Genomic DNA, 17,647 nt, shown 5'->3' on the forward strand with positions numbered 1-17,647 from the left:
TTAATTGTTCATTATCAACCTCTCCCTCCCACTCTAGTATGCATGTTTAATTACTCCTAGTTTACTCTTACATCTTTATGAGTTATACTAAATTCCAAAGTAAAATTAGCTTTTTCTAACAAGCATCATGACAGAGCTAGAAGTATTATTTTAGGAAGGTGTGTTTACAAACCCCCTGAAAAATAGGTATCAATCCTTAAAGGATGTCAACTAAGAAAAATAATTTCAAAGAGCATTGCTGGGTATTCCAGAACAATTTAAGATCAAATCTCATCATTTATGTAATCCAGATTGGTTAGTTTCTGAAATGTAACACAGGGGGGTATGAAGCCACCGTAATAAACGTCTTTCAAAGACTTTGAAGTCTTTGAAATAATCCAACCTAAAACATTTTGTGTATTCCTAATTTTCAATAGACCCCTTCTGTTCTATGGGGGCAAGAGTTTGGACACGTGTGCAGTCACACAGCAAACACAAACTATACAGAAGACTAACAGTGGGGAACTGGAAAGACCATGAGAGTAACAAAGGACAACTCTGCTACTTGGGACAGAACAAGTTAACACGTCACACTAACGTAGAGTCATTGCATGAAAACAGCTCACTTCTCAAGCTAGGGCTACCACCTGAACTAGGAAATCCTTTCAGTTGTGAAATCACACAAAGAAAAAAGTACTGTGAAGGATTTTAAGGAGTCTAGGAAAGAGAAGCAAAAATCGTGACTAGCTATGAATACAACACTGCTTTCCACGAGTCTTGAAAGCAGGACCCTTTCAAGAAAGCTGTAAGAAAACTAGCTACTGTTGTTAAATATTCAGTGTGGAATCTGGGCTGGGCAGCTCTCGGGTCATTCTCCAAAAATCACAGTTAATCCTCACAAAACTCCCACAATAACAGAGGAAAGAAATGGCTGAAGTTGATACACAATGCATTTAGCAAGGCTGAAATGGAAGCTCAGGCGTGTCTGGCCTTAGAACTCAAGTTCAGTTCATTCATGCCTACATTACATAGGCTGGCTTATGAATATAGCAAATATCCAACCTGAAACGTTTTATATATTCCTAATTTTCAATAGGCCATTGTCTTGCTTCAAGTCAGTTTGCCTGAGACTTTTTTAGCTACTGTTTATAGTACAATATGGAAAGAAGGTGGTCATTAAGTTGATAGTATCACAAAGTAAATTGCCTACATTGTATACAATCCGTGGGGGGGTGGGGGATGACTGAAAATAACTGAATATAATATGTATAACAGAGAGCAGACTGGAGTGATAGCACAGCAGGTAGGGCATTTGCCTTGCATGCAGCCGTTGAAGCCAACCTGGGTACGATTCCTCCGTCCCTCCCGGAGAGCCCGGCAAGATACTGAGAGTTTCCCTCCCTCACGACAGAGCCTGGCAAGCTACCGTGGCATATTCGATATGCCAAAAACAGTAACAAGTCTCACAATGGAGACATTACTGGTGCCCGACTGAGCAAGTCACTGAGCACTGGACAACAGTGCTACAGTGCTATGATTGACAGCGGATCTATGAATACTTCTTTCTGCTAGAAATGAGGCCACAGAAGTGAGGTAGTAGGACTCAAGAGTCACTGAAGAGGGAAGTCTCCAAGCCACATACCACAGGTAGAGAGATAGTAGCGAGGCTGCAAGCCTGAGCCCTCGGCTCACTGGAAGACAAAGCACTTTCCCCTCAAATGAAATCTGTCTTCCTGGACTCCACTCAGGCGTTGCAACGGACAGAGACTCCGCACAGGGTCCCTGCTCCAGACAGCTCCTGACTTGTCCCTGGTTGGTACAGAGATATTCATTTAGAAGTTCACATGGGCCCCTCGCAACCTTCTGTCCTCCTGCCTCAGGTCACAGGACATGGACCCAGCCAAGGCTGGGAATCAGAAACCACAGGGAATTATGGCTTCCAGAGGCTTCCAGCACCTCCCAGAGTCTCCAGTCTCAAGGAATAGCTTTGCTCCCCATCTCTTTCTCCTCAGAGAGCTCAAGCTTCTGGAAAACAAAGTCTAAAACCATAGTTTCCTAGTGAATAACATCCATGTTGCCCTTGAAATTAACTTCTTGAGGGCGCCAAAGTATGACTGCTACTTTGAAATTGGGGGGTGGAGGGTGGGGGAGGAAAGGGGATGAAAGAGCAAAGCAAAAGGCAGCATCTTCCTAAGCCAGCCTGCCCCTAGCGTGCAGAGCGTGGGCGGCACCATGTTGGGCCCTGCCCCCTCTCTCTCCTTTCCCGGCTCCCGTTTACACCTGCTTCGCAGCTCCCGGCTTTGCTATGTACCCCCACTTGTCTCTCTTCTCTCCTTCCACAGTTTCCTAGTGGCCTTCAGGAGGAGTTTCCAACAATTTATTCTATGGATTTTGAGATTCAGACTCTCTATACGTGCTCACTGTCCTCTTGCGCTCACACATTTGGCAGCAGATAGCCCAGTGCTCCGAGGGGTTAGCCAGTCCTCCTCCACCGGTGCTCTTGATAATTCAATGCATGAGAAATAGAAGCTCTTCCATTTGCAAAAGCTTTGGATTCTCCCGCCACCACTTTACTGCAGATCCACGTATTCCATTCCCCCCACCCCCGCCCCGAGTGTCTCCAGCCCCTTCACTATGTAACCCCTCCTCAGAGCCTGAGTATATTACAAAGCAAAGCTGCAGCTCACAGATGTGCTTTTTCAAGGAGCTCCAGAAAGTTATAAATTATTGTGAATTAATTTGCTCATTGCAGAGCTTGACAAAGAGGCTCTCAGAGCCGTCCCTGGCCCTGGGTGGAGGAAGGGCAGAGTGAGAGGCCGCAGGTTGGGGTCCCAGGAAAAAGGAGGGGTTGGGGCTCTCCTGTGTTTCAGTAAGTGGCCGTGTCACATAAAACTTATGTTGGTTGTTAAGTGGCCCGGCCAGCTGCATCCCATACGCCACAGATGCTCCAGCCTCTCATTTCTCCTGTCCAGTTATTGTGTCTATAAATTCCACGGGCCACCTGTGCCATGGCCTCATCCACAAGGGCCCCCGAGGAAGCATTAATGTATCAAGGCTCATAAAGCACAAATCCTTAAATGTAAAAGCCGACACTTTCATGCTCTCCAGGCTACATCTATATAGATTTCTTTTTAATGAAAAGGGAGAAGAAGAAGAAGAAAGACAGGCCTCTTTCTCTGCTCGCAGTGACATGCCTGCACAATTCAAAAGTGTGTTTGAAAAATGTGTCTGAAAAACGTGTTCGCTGATTTTATTCTGGCCTGAAATGATTTGCCGGTTCGGGCTGCAAACTCTCATCAGAAGTAACTTGCCTTTCCATTTGATCATGAAAACGAACGGACTAGTGTCAGATCAGCAGCTCCTGAGACCACGGTGCGGGGAACTATTAAAAGTTTACACCGAGGGAGATACGTGCTTGAAAGTAGACTAAGGACTGAACATGATGGCCACTCAGTACCCGTATTGCGAACTATAATAACCAAAAGGAGAGAGAGAGTAAAAGGGAACGCGCCTGCTACAGAGGTAGGGGGGAAGAGATGATGGGGGAGGGACGGGATACTGGGAACATTGGTGCTGGAGAATGGGCACTGATGGAGGGGTGGGTACTCGATCATGGTATGACTGAGACATAATCACAAAAGTCTGTAAATCTATAATTGTATCTCACGGTGATTCATTATTTTTTTTAAATTTTTAATTAGTGAATCACCGTGAGGGTACAGTTACAGATTTATACATTTTTGTGCTCATGTTTCCCCCATACAAAGTTCGAGAACCCATCCCTTCACCAGTGCCCATTCTCCACCACCAGTAAACCCAACATCCCTCCCACCCTCCCCAGTCCCATCTCCCCCCACCCCACACTGCCACTATGGCAGGGTCTTCCCTTTCGTTCTCTCTCTCTGATTAGGTGGAGGCTGGTCTCTCATTCTGGGCAACTCAGAGAAGGAAACACCAAGTAACATGTGGTCGGAGGCCATGCGGGGGAAAGGTGACGCGTGCCGAATGTAGACTAGAGACTAAACACAATGGCCGCTCAACACCTTTATTGCAAATCATTAATTTTTTTTTAAGTTTACACCAAATCCTTCTTTTTCTCTTTAGCTCCCTTTTTTCCTTTTTTTTTTTTTTTTGAAAATCAGTTTTCTTCTGAGAAACCTAAAAGAGAACACAGTGTTCGGCGCTTTCCCTCTTCCCCCGACGCCGACATTAGCCACTTGTGTACTCAGTCATGTTCCGAGCCGCCCCTGATAAGTGTTTCACCTGCAGGCTGCCCCTTATCTCTTGGTCCGCTCCCCACACTCTGTACTGTAAACTCCGGACAGCAGCGCTCCGTGGCGGCCGGAGGGGGAGTGAGAGGCTCATTAGCGACCTCTTTGTATATACATCTCCTTGCCCGGCACTTCTGACCCCCTCCAAAGGCTGCGCCGAGGCAGAGGCACATGTGTGTCACGCAGCCCCTCACGGTGGAGAGGAGATGCAGATGGGCGTGAGCCCCAGTGCCTGGCACAGGAGATGATCAATCAACTCGGAGAGAATAAGCAGAGCAAGGGAGGCCAACACTCCCCTCTCGCACCAGCCTGTGCTCATGATGTGGAGTCAAGACATTTGCCAAGCAAATGAGTTTTGTTTGTTTGTGGACCACACCCAGCGATACTTAGGGTGACTCCTGGCCCTGCACTCGGGAATCACTCCTGGCGGTGCCCAGAGGACCAGATGGGGTGGTAGGGATCCAACCTGGGTCTGCGAGGTGCAAGGCATTACCCACCATACTGTCACTCCAGGTCCCCAAGCTAGTTTTTTCTTAATTGTTTCAAAACGTGATAAAATTGGAGCCAGTGGTAAAGGGAGGAAGGAAGAGGGGGTGCGGGGAGAGAGAGGGTGGGGTGATGACATTCAGCAGAGAAGCAGCAGTCGGTAGGTCAGCCTAGTAGCATGGAGAGGAGACAGCAAGGAACCCACACACACACCCCACACACAGTATCATGACCCAGGGGAACCCCAACTTTGACTCAAAACTCAGCCCAACCTGCCACACCCTTGTCATCTTCTGGGGGCGCGGTGCTGGCAGTTACCCCCGACTACCCGCAGTGGCTGTGGGAGAGGAGGAGCAGCACATCTGACGGTCACTCTCTGAAGCCAATCAGAGTGTGCAGAAGAGAGCGACCCTCCTCCAGGGGATCTGGCCTTTGTCGCGTCCCCGCTGGTAGGTGAGTTCTAGGACAGCGTCATTGGTTGAGGTGGGGTGGGTGTGGGGGGTGGGGTCTTTGGAACCGCAGCAGGCGTGCTGTTGGCTCCCCCATCTGGGGACAGAGACTGCGGTCAGCGGTCCACTCCAAACTCAACTTCAGCAAAATAAAGTCAGGGACACGCCCCTCCAGTGAACGTCCCTTAGGTGCAAACAGGAGGAGCGGAGCGGCCTGGAGGAGAGCGCACCACAGGTGGGCGCTGCACTCCGCGCGCAGGAGCCCGCCCGGGTCTTCGACTCTCGGGCCGGGGCCCAACCCCCCTGCGGACACGGGGGCCTGGAGGCCCGGTGGGAGCACTCACCCCAGAGGTCCGGCTTGTGGGTCTGGGCTGGAGCCTCAGAACCTTCTTTTCTAAGACGTCAACAGGAGCTGTTGCTACTGGGCAGGGAGCCATGCACAGAGATGCCACTCTCGCGAGAACCGTGTGGGGCCATGTACAGAGATGCCACTCTCGCGAGAACCGTGTGGGGCCATGTACAGAGATGCCACTCTCGCGAGAACCGTGTGGAGCCACACACAGACATGCCACTGCCTGCGAGAACTGTGTGGGCCACGCACAGACATGCCACTGCTCGCGAGAACCCTGTGGGGCCATGTACAGAGATGCCACTCTTGCGAGAACCGTGTGGAGCCACGCACACACATGCCACTGCCTGTGAGAACCATGTGGAGCCACGCACAGACATGCCACTGCTTGCGAGAACCGTGTGGAGCCACGCACAGACATGCCACTGCCTGCGAGAACCGTGTGCGTGTATGCAGAGAACACAACTGCAGGAGAAACAGTCTCTGTGAGGATTTAACACACTCTTTAAGGCTGCTCTCAGCTCCTGCCAGCTCAGCAGGAAGGACTCTGCCCCCACAAGGCTCACCACACCAGGTCTAAAGGGTGGCAGGGAGGTTCATCTCCAACCAGGCAACACTATGCCCCACAAACAGAAAATAGGGTAGGGGACTCTGGACAGCCACTTCTCTTTATAGACGCCAAAGGCTGGCTTTCCCGGAGAAAGCTACCCTTTTCTTTGGATGCTGGATTTTTTTGTGTGTGTGTGTTTGTCCCCACAATTCATTTCTTCAGAGACATCTTGGTCAAACACTGTCTGGACTCCGTGTTTAACAATAACTATTGTATTTGGGGGAAGGGGAGAAATGATTTTTGAAGAAGAAAGATAAGGGACAAAAATTGAATAAAGAAGGAGCAGGATGATGATGACGACGACTTGGCACCAACAGCGACCCTTTACACAAAACAAATCGAGGAACATGGAACATTGGACGTGGATGCAAAGATTAAATTCTGTTCCCTCTCATTGAGTTTACTGGTGTTTGATGTAAAAATATAGGAATTATCATCTTGAGGCCACGCTTAGGCAAAATTTAAAACTTTCAAGAGCTCCATGAAAATGTCATTTCTCTGTGAAGCAAGCAGGTGAAGAAGGCAAGAAAATATAGTGCCTTAAAAAAACAGAATTTTCGCTTACAGAATTTTCACAGGCTCTCATGGGATTGTTGAAATTCCCATTTTCTTTGAGTGCCCAACAAAGGAATGACTTCCCTCTGAAATGAGTCCCAGTTAAAGGAGGTCTGTGAGCCTAATGCAGCACGAAACTAGGTATCTGTCTCTTTGAAGCATCTTCTGGACTTAAGTTTGGATCAAAAATTATTTTCCAGGGACTGGAGAGATATACAATGGGTAGGATACACCTGCATGCATCAGACTTGAGTTCTATCCACGGCATCCCAGATGGTCCCCTGAGCGCAGCCAGGAACAATTTCTGAGCGTAGAACCAGGAGTAACCCTGAGCATAGCCAGGTGTAGCCCTAACTCCCCACTTCCAAATTGCTTGTGTCTCACTTTTGCCCTACATTGTGGTCCTACAACACGAAAATGGGGATGAAGGCATCTTAAGAGACCAAAGTCCCTTTTCCTTCCATTAAGACTCAATGCTGCATTGATATATTTCCACTGCAGATCATGTAAAAAATAAGTGAAGACAGGCTCCAGAAGCAAGTTGGTTTTCTTATTAAGCTTCTGGTTTTTAATGAAAATGCTGTAGGAGGATTGCATAAAGTTCCACACACTGACACTAACTACCACTGATAGCTCACACTCAACTGTGGTTTAATTAGCACAAAATATGGCACCATAATACACTATGAATTGTGCTAAAGCAAAAAATAATCCATCCTCTGCATTTGCTGGAACTCTTTCAACCTTCCAGCATGACAAAAAAATGAAAGTGATATTTTGATATGCCACTGTGCTGACAACAGGGATGTGTATGAACTTGCTGAAATAAATGTCCTCATTGATTAAGGCCTTTCCCCACAAACTCTGCAGTAGTTCCCAAAGCTTTCTACCAGAGGAATACTCCTTCATCTGCACTTGATGTCCTTTCAGAAAGTTGGTGCTGACCATTGACATAACTAAGAATAACATATTAAACTTAATAACTAGCTCTCCTATGGGGAAGGGCTGGGTAAGACAAATAACTGTGACCTACAGAAGACTGGATTCTCATTCTCAGAATCCACGAAGCCTTCCCTTCCAGCAATGCTCTGCTTAGACCTCAGAAAGAGTTTAGGTTTGAATTCACTGACAAATATACTATTGAGGAACCAACACTTAACATACATCTATGCTTATTACATTTATAGAATTCTGCTCAAATGCAGAAATCATTGACAATTTTGGAAAAATAGAACATGCTGTTATGTCATAACAAGTATATCTTAGGAAAGATGCACCAGAGGAAAGCAAGAGCAAGTTTTCTCAGGACAATGGGAAGAATCAAACACTGGATTCTCAGGACAATGGGAAGAATCAAACACTGCAATAAAAAACAACACGGGCTTCTCTGCCCTCCGATTCCCAAATAGTGCAAAAAATAAGCTCTTTGAACTCAGTTTCACCCCATTTTTAGGTTCTGAAAGAAAAATGCTTCACTTTGTAGTCACGAAACAGAAACTCATTAGGAAGTAGTCAGACCCTAGTCAGATCCTGTACATTCTCTTTCTGTGACCCAAATTTTTCAGTTGCCCCAATTTTTTTTCAGTTCTCTAGTTTTCTGTGGGGAGATGAAAGAGGTTGACACCAGGATATCAGGGATTGTTGACTCACGTAAGGAACAAGTAAGATATCTCAAGTCATTTTTTCCCATATGAACTGATGTGAAGCCCCATCCTTCCTTTCTAGATGTGCTCCCATTCCTTATAAACTTTGGGAGCAACTACTAACCCACAGACAATAAAAATTCCAGGAACTACTAAAAGTAGTGGGAAGCAAACCTTTATGACACATCGCCATTCATCAATCTTACAAACTCTCCAAGCTTTTATAAAGTTAATCCTAAATTTATCTTCTCCAGTTTTTCAACTATCACACTAAGTGTAATTCTGTTATGTGCCAACCAAAACAGATATTGTATGTATACCACACAGATATAAAAATATATGTACACCATATTAATATGTATAGCATATAGATATTTAAATATACTTACTATATAATAGTAAAGCTACTATATATACATGGCTTCTAATATGCACTAAGATTGTTTACACTGGTTAGTTTCATTGATCTAATGTTTTTGGTTTTTTTTTGGGGGGGGTCACACCTGGCAATGCACAGGGGTTACTCCTGGCTCTTCACTCAGGAATTACCCCTGGCCATGCTCAGGGGACCATATGGGATGCTGGGATTTGAACCCGGGTCGGCCGCGTGCAAGGCAAACGCCCTACCCGCTGTGCTATCTCTCCAGCCCCATTGATCTAATGTTAATCATTATTAAAGACCAAGTGTTAGGCACTAAACATAAATTAATAAGCAAAAGAGACACGTTAACCTAATTATGTGAACCTAACACACCGTTAAGAGATGGACTTGGACAGTAAAAAACATAGAAAAAAAGCTTTGATCCTGAAAGTGATGAAAGGACAATGGAGGAGGGTTTCAGACCCTACGGTGGTACTGAAGGTATAGTAACTTTATAGATCAAAACAAAAGGCATTATTATTCATATAACCATGCTATCTAAAGTACCATTAAAAAAGTTAAAAACAAAAAAAAATTGCTCAAAGTTTGTCCAAAAAATAAAGAGTCATCCAAAAAATAGAGTTATCATTCCAACATGGTGGGGAAAGTGCTCTGAGCACTGACTCCGGAAACTCAACCAAAGCTAAATTAACCGAGTTTTCTTTCAACTTCCACATCTAGGTCGTTTCCTTCTGCATCCTGAGGTTTCCTCATCACACAGCAACGCTGGGCATCAGCTGGCTAGCATGAGCCCATTGAGTGTGTGGTCCTGCGGGGAAGGACCTCCAGGCACTGAGGCCCGTGTCGCACACTCCCCTTCTCCAGGGGTTCACTGCCATTACCCATGGCGTTTGAACCCTTTCCTGCCACCCTCAAAGCCACCCAACAGTGAGACCTGCTGGTTCTTTTGGCATGTCCAAACAGACACAAACCTTCCAACCGGGCCACGAGGTCAAGAACGGAGGAAGGCCTCAACAACTTGCCAGAACGAAAGCACTGGCACCGATGCCAGAGGACTTACGTTTTAGGTTCGGCTTCAAATGCATTCAGTGGGCACCAGATGGATGCTGCAGACTCCTGAGGACCAGACCCAGCCGGTTCCAGGCAGCGAGTGCTATGACCTAATGGGCAACACTGAGACAAGAACAGTGGGATGAACAGTTTGTGATTGGTACAGCAGAGGACACGAAAGTTTTATTTATTTATATGTATATGTATATATATGAACTCACACTGGGAACATTGGTGATGGAGAATGGGCACTGGTGGAGGGATGGGTACTCGAACATTGATTGAAACATAATCACGAAAATTTGTAAGTCTGTAACTGTATCTCATGATGATTTATTAAAATAATTTTTTTTAAAAAGTGTCCCCCTGGACCTGCCAACTTAAAAATATTGATGATGTTTTGAACTTCCTGAAATTAACCACCAGTTCTGTCAACCAAACGGAATGACCAATCTTAATTATCACATGTATGGAGATGTTTCCAAATTTTAATTGGGTTGGAATTTTAATTTTCTGTGGGAAACCAGTGCATCTGACAATGCCAGCATTACTGAAGGACGTGCTGTCCAGAACTGCGAGAGGGGGTTCTCTACTTAGGGGATTTGGCACGTTAAAGCTCACAATTTTGATTTATCTGTTCCCTTTGAGCCTAGGAGATTCCCAGACCTCTTAGCTCCTCTTCCTGAAACAGTCCCTCTTTCGTTTGGACCATTCCGAGGGAAAAGAAGCATCTACTGTCTCTACTAAATCGAGGGAACTCCCTACAAAATGTGTCAGTAAGATAGCACAGCAGGGAGCCGACCTGGGTTCGATTCCTCTGTCCCTCTCGGAGAGCCCGGCAAGCTACCGAGAGTATCCCACCCACATGGCAGAGCCTGGCAAGCTCCCCGTGGCATATTTGATATGCCAAAAACAGTAACAACAAGTCTCACAACGGAGACATTACTGGTGCCCGCTCAAGCAAATCAATGAACAACAGGACGACAGTGCAGTGCTATTAGTTGTGAACTCAGTAAATTGGAATTTCTGTATGTTAAATTTAATTATCAGTGCTAGAGAAAGGAGACAGCACAAATTCTCAACATGTCCACCCCTAATGGTCATTACAATGAGTCCTTTTTCAGTTTTTAGGGTGCGTGGCAGGGGGAGGTTGGTGTGATGCTCATTGGTGCTCAGGGAACCGTATGTGATGCTGGGGATTGAACTGAAGTCTACAGCATACAGAGGAGGTGCTCTACCCCTGTACTATCTCTACTATCTCTTTGCATCCATGAGTTTTGATATTTTGTTTTTGCTTTTTTCCTCTCATGCCACAGCATTTTTGTGGGGTGAAATCATCACACTATTTCTACAAAGGCGCCAGTGCTGGTCCTGGGTTTGGGCCTTCGAATGCCTCCTCAACAGGCCTGAGAGTGTTCCCTCGGGCCCTGGGAAAGGGAGCACGCTTCCCTCCCACCCCAGGCTATAAACACAGGCCTGCCCCGTCTGACCTGGACGCTGCCAGTTACATGCACACCCAGACATGGGAATCTGCTCTGTGGTCAGCCCCACGGCAACCCCCCAGTGACCCCACCCCACCCGGCACTGCCATCACCCACGGCCACGGCTCCCGGCAGGCAGTAAATCTGTCAGGGGCGCCTAGCACCGAATGGCTCCGAGTTCCTATCTAGCCTTTTAAGACAAACTTCCAACAACTTCTTTCCTTTAAGAGGGACAGAGAGGTTGCCATCAGCGGGGAGGGTGGGAGGGGGAGAGAAACCTACCACCAAACTGATACCAAACTCTCTACTCCAGTTGCTTTTCCTTCTTACAATAATTTATCAATAGAACCCCTGATAAGAGCGAATTTCAAAGGATCACCTAAATGGATCCATACTCAAGAAATCAAGGACACTCATTTTGTTTGGGTTTGCCCATAAATACTGCCTAGTGCCTGAGGAGCTGAAGATAAAGCAAGGCAGAGGCCGAGAACAGATCCCGGGGTGGAGCGGTGACCCAGCTTCTGAAGCGCCATGGACAATTTGAAGCCAGAGACTTGTGTTTATCCCCCTGTAACCGGCGCCCTCTCTCCCATTAGCTTCTCTGCTCTCATCAGTGATGCATTGCAAGGGGAAGGAGCTCAGCATGCAATCTGGGGGGGTGGGGAGGGGGGTCATAGAGTCCTGCATTCTAAATATTGCTGTCGTTTGGTCAAGATGAAATCCTTAATGTGGAAAAGTCCCCAGACACCTCAAACTAAGAACTGCTTTCTCCAAGTTCACAGGTAGTGTTTTAGATCTCCTCCTCCTTTTATTTAAAATGAATTTGATGGTTTGGTCTCTCCACAAAGAACTTCTGCCTGTTAAATTGAATTACCAGAGCTACTTAGAGAAAGGAGACTGCACAAATTCTCGATGTGTCCACTCCCTCATTGTCAGGAATTTACAATGAGGGCTTTTTTGGTTTTTAGGGTGCGGGGTGAGGGGAGATTTGGAATAGAAGTCCCCAAACTTCTTTAGCCAATGGCCCTCAGATAAAAAGAATGTACTCAGCATCTCTCTGGGAATGGACCTATTATGAGAGAAGGGAAAATACTCCCCCTATAATTGTACCTGAGGTCAGTGCCACTTGCTTGGGGACAGTATCGCCTGCGTTGGCAGAAAAGGGTTTACAGGGGCTGGAGCAATGGCATAGCGGGTAGGGCGCTTGCCTTGCATGCGGCCGACCCAGGCTGACCCAGGTTCGAATCCCAGCATCCCATATGGTCCCCTGAGCACCGCCAGGGGTAATTCCTGAGTGTAGAACCAGGAGTAACCCCTGTGCATTGCTGGGTGTGACCCAAAAAGCAAAAAAAAAAAAAAAAAAGAAAAAAAAAAAGAAAAGGGTTTACAAATTGATTCCCTAGTGGAGGAACAGAAGTTTGGACATAGAAGTAGGTTTGATTTCTGTTTGGACTACAGATGCAGAGGCTTATGAGAATTAAATGAGATAACATAAATAAGCATCTGGAATATGACTGTCTGTAGCATTGTCATCCCATTCTTCATTGATTTGCTCAAGCGGGCACCAGTAACATCTCCATTGTGAGACTTGTTACTGTTTTTAGCATATCAAAGACGCCACAGGTAGTTGGCCAGGCTCTGCCTTGTGGGCAGGATACTTTTGGTAGCTTGCTGGGCTCTCTGAGAGGGATGGAAAAATTGAACCCAGGTCGGCCACGTGCAAGGCAAATGCCCTACTCACTGTGCTATTGCTCCAGTTCAGAATATGCCATGTACTACAAAAGGTATTAGCTTTTCTTCCAGATCAGACTTAAAATATTGGAACTAAACATTTCCATCATTTTTACATGATCAAATGTAAATCTGGAGCGTGGAAATTCCTGACTGCTATGACTTAAAGTTCTAAAGAATCTTAATACTACTCCTTTCTACTTTTTTTCTACACAGGCTGACATAATTCTGCTTTGTAAGATGCAGTCTTTTCAACAAAAGGTGCTACAAAAATAGTAAGATGCAATAAACAAAGGTTGGCCTCTATTTTATACAGTATACAAAAACATTTTCCAAATGGATCCAAGACCTGAGCATAAAACATAAAACTGTAAATCTTTTAGGAGGAAATATACATGGAAAACTTTATGGCACTGGATTTGGCTGTGTGCAGTAGAAAAACACCAAGAATAAGCAATGAAAGAAAACGTGGATTTTATAAGAATTAAAAACCTTTGTGGATAAAATGGCATTATCACCAGAGTGAGAAGGCAATGCACTAAAAGGAGAAAAATATTTGCAAGTTTAATTTCTAAAACGGATTTATATGCAGAAGTTATAGTAAATGCTCACAATTCAACACAAAAAGACAAAACCACCTAATTAAAATTTGGCTACAGACTTAGAGAGATATTTCCCTGAAGAAAATATAGCAGTGGCCCATAAGTCCATGAGAAGACTTTTTAACAGCTTAATTTATCAGTCCCAGGTGCTGCCCACAGACGCAGGCAGGTGGATGTTTGTCAGTGTACACATCGTTACAACATGCCAGTTGACCAAAAGCTTACATTTGGTAGACTGGGAACACCTGTAAAGGCAATTAGAGGCTGCCCCAAAAGCCTCCATCCCTCTCGGAGAGTCCAGCAAGCTACTGAGAGTATCTCACCCGCACGGCAGAGCCTTACAAGCTACCCATGGTATACTCGATATGCTAAAAACAGTAACAATGATGGTCCTCATTCCCCTGATCTTGAAATAGCCCCATCGGGCTACACTAGCACGCAAAAGGGATGGATGGAGACATTACTGGCACCCGCTCAAGCCAATCAATGAACAACAGAATGATAGTGATACAGTGAATGTATCTGGAAAAATTGCAAAATCACAACAAGTCATCATTTCACTCAACATGAAGGTTATTTCCCCCTTCATGTTGGGTCAGGTAAATAAAACAGGTATGGAAATCAAATGCTGAGAATAAACCAATGTTTTGTGAAACAAATTTTAAAATTCTTTCATGGCCCACATTCAATGATGTGATTCTCAAATGCAATGTCCGGTTGAAGACTCTAGCACATAGAGAACGTGCCTAGAGCAGCCTAATTTATAAAGACGGAAAGAAACACAGTCTCCAGGGCAGGGGAAGGTCAACAGAAAGTTGTTCATGACTACGGAGTTTCAGTCTGGGGAAATGGAAAGTTCTGGGATAGACAAAGATCTGATGGCAGCAGAACAGTGTGGGTATATTCAATGCCATTGGTGTGGTCACTTCCCAGTGGTTGAAGTGGCAAGTTGGGGAGTCAGGGGAAATAGTACAGTGGGTAAGGAGCTTGCCTTGTGCAAGGCTGCCCCAAGTTCCATTCCTGGAACCCCATGTGGTACCCCAGAACTCCAAGAGTGATTTCAGAGCATAGAGCCAGGGCTAAGGCCTGAGCACAGCCAAGTGCAGCCCTAAAACAAGCCAAAGAAAGGTAAATTTTATGCCATGTTTATTTTACCACACACACACAAACACACACACACACAAAATAATGAGGGGATCAGGGTGGAGCAGGTACCTGCAAGAGTGAGACTTAGTTCTACCACAGGATATATAAATACAAATACATATAGAGAGATATTCGGTGGAGAGATGACTGCAGAAGCTGAGTGCTGCCTGCAGGACGTGTGGATTTGATTCCCAGTTCCCAGTACCACACGGTGCCCTGAGCACTTCCCAGAGTATCCTTTCCAGCACAAAGCAGGAAGGAGTCCTTGAATATTGCTTGGTATTACCCCAAACCAAAAATTATAATCATATACACATATAAACACATGTAAAAAATTCTACCCCAAAATTCTACCGCAAAGGTTTTATTAAACCAACATATGAAAATGAAATAGGAAAATATATTCACACCTGTGGCAAAGAATCATGCTAATTAAAGTTGGTCAAAATGAGTGCTGCTATTAAAAAATTTAAATATAAACTATCCTTGCCCATTTGAAATGCTACATCAGTAACCTGCTTTTTAAACAATTTTTAAATATTTTTGTTGAATCACTGCGAGCTACAGTTACAAAACTTTCATGTTTGAGTTTCAGTCAGACAATGATTGAACACCCATCCCTCCACCAGTGTACATTCTCCAACACCAATGTCCCCAGTACCCTCCCCAGACAATCCCGCCCCTCCCCCTTCCTCTAAGGCAGACAATTTCCCTCTTACTCTCTCTCTACTTACAAGTATTATAGTTTGCAATACAGATAATGAAAAGCCATCATGTTTGGTCCTTTATTTACTTTCAGTGCACATCTCCCATCCCGAACGACCTCTCCAACGATCATTGACTTAGTGATCCCTTCTCTATCCCAGCTGCCTTCTCCCCCAGCTCATGAGGCAGGCTTCCAACAGTGGAGCAACGGCACCAGAATCAGAAAGAACTAAGTTCTAATTCTTGTCTATGAAAAGATTGAGCAAGTACAGAATCTCTTTGTCTCTTTGTAAAATTATCTCTTTTAGGCCTTCTCTAATGATTACAACATTACAGATGTGCAATATATGTATATATGATCACATGTTATTACAATGTGTACTTATAACGATATATGTACCAGGTGATTTCAGTGGCTAGTTCCCCTTCTCTGTTGTTATGTGAGGATCTGCGCTAAGTGTGGCGCTAAGTCATCACACTGGCAGAGCCTGGGGCACACAGCAGTGTTACAGGGCGCAGGCAGTACAGAGTTCTAATTGGCGACCATATGCGTGCCAAGACAGGCACTCAACCCCCCAAGTCATGCTCCCAACTGTAACTTGAATATCTTGACACAAGACAAGGTACTAACTGGGTATTCCTCCACGTGGCTATCCAGGACTTGGGTTCCTTGGATCTTGTTGTACAAATATGAACTGGCTATTCCATCAGCAGGAACCTTGGGAGTGAGGAGTCATGCTGTTTTGTGACCACACCTGGAAGTAGAGTCCAGCATTTCTACAAACACTTCACTGGCAAGAGCTGGTTCCATGGCTCCAACCAAGCTATCCTGGGGAAGCTGCTGCACCTATCCTATTTGGCCCCGAGAAGAAAATGCTCTCCGACTCCAGAGGACTCTCTAAGAACATGTTGAGCACAGCAGGTGAGAGAGCATCAGTTGTATCCAATTGTTTTTCTGGGATTTTTTTAAGTCACATGGATAAACATTATGCATTTTCCTAGATTGAGAGAGTGGGATGAGAGATAGTTGTGTCATTTAACTTTTACATCATATAAACATTTACATTTGGGGCCAGAGCGATAGGACAGCAGATAGGGCACTTGCCTTGCATGTGGCAGACCCAAGTTCCATCTCTGGTATCCCATATGGTCCCCTGAGACCTGCCAAGAGTAATTTCTGAGTGCAGAGTTAGGAGTAACCCCTAAGCATTGCCACGTGTGGCCCAAAAACAAACAAACAAGAAAACCATCATTTATATTCATAAAGTACACTGACTATAACAGATAGTAGAAAGCAAAATGCACATGAATAAAGAGAGCATGATACTATAAAAACATTTCACATTCCCAAGAGGGATGATACACTTGACTGTCTTTGTACTTTGGTCACTGTATCTTTTGAAGTGCAGAAGCTTCTTAGTTTAAGGTAGCCCCATTCTACTCTGGAATACTATGCAGCTGTTAGAAAAGACGAAGTCATGAAATTTGCATATAAGTGGATCAACATGGAAAGTATCATGTTGAGTGAAATGAGTCAGAAATAAAGAGACATACATAAAAAGATTGCACTCATATGTGGAATATAAGGTAGCAGAATGGGACACTAACACCCAGGAATAGTAGAGATAAGAACCAGGAGGTCTGCCCCACAGCTTGGAAACTGCCCTCATATGCTGGGGGGAAAGGCAGCAGAGATAGAGAAGGGAACATCTAGTAGAGAATTTTGGGAGAAACCACTCAGGTTGAATGCTGCATACCAAAAGTAGACTATAGACCGAACATGATGGCCACTCATGGTTTAAATTCTTTGCTGCATATTTCTACTTCTTGTGTGTGTCAAATATTTCTATACATAACAAATATATTTATAGATATAATATAACTAATAGTCTTTTATGTAAATTTTAAGAACATAGAGCTAACTTTTACATTGATTATATATAGTCTGCATGCATAATTACTAAGAAAAGCATAAGCTAATATCTCTATATACCAGATTTAGAGAAATCTATATCTCTATATACTATAAAGAAACTTAACTATCATTTTGCTCGAACTGCTTTCCCACACCTTCAGGATAAATATACTGACACATTCTTTTAGCTAAAAATGGTTATCAGCAGACTGGTACTATGTCTGCAATGCCATCCAACGGCTAAGAGCAGTTCTCTCTTTGCAAGTGTTCAGATAGGCAGGTGGAGAGGTGTT

This window comes from Sorex araneus, chromosome 6, assembly GCF_027595985.1.
Source record: "Sorex araneus isolate mSorAra2 chromosome 6, mSorAra2.pri, whole genome shotgun sequence".
In the NCBI taxonomy this organism is placed as follows: Eukaryota; Metazoa; Chordata; class Mammalia; order Eulipotyphla; family Soricidae; genus Sorex; species Sorex araneus.